This window comes from Capsella rubella, unplaced genomic scaffold (genome assembly GCF_000375325.1).
Source record: "Capsella rubella cultivar Monte Gargano unplaced genomic scaffold, Caprub1_0 scaffold_5, whole genome shotgun sequence".
In the NCBI taxonomy this organism is placed as follows: domain Eukaryota; kingdom Viridiplantae; phylum Streptophyta; class Magnoliopsida; order Brassicales; family Brassicaceae; genus Capsella; species Capsella rubella.
Genome location: NW_006238919.1, coordinates 5,396,652 through 5,397,172, shown reverse-complemented (window position 1 = coordinate 5,397,172; position 521 = coordinate 5,396,652).

The window sequence follows — 521 nt, the reverse complement described above, 5'->3', positions numbered from 1 at the left end:
GTTTAAAACTGTATGTATATGTGAGATAATGTTTATAGATATTTATTTATTATATCATACCAATTTGACATTTTATTTGTTTTCAATTAGATTAAATCATAAAATATAATCCATTTATTATTTAAAAATTGGTAATAAGTCGTTAAAATCATTTAAATGTGATATATCCACTTGTTATTTAGTTTTAATCATAATAGAAATTCTATATGTTTATAATCTCAAAATGTAGTTAATGATTTGATAAAACAATTATTTAATATTTGATAATAGTAATGATATGCAAATTGCCAATGGATGAAGATTTATTTTGTTAAGATTGTGTGAAATTAATAAGAAAAAGAAGTTTAGAATAATCATAAGCTAACTGTTTGACCAAATAAAAAACCATTAACTAATTGAATTAATGTTACATTTTGTAGATATCTTTTGTGCTATAATTGCTAGATTGCTTTTTGAATATGAATATTTTTTATGTGAAAATAAGAAATTTATGTGATCTAAAATGTTTATTCGCATGATTT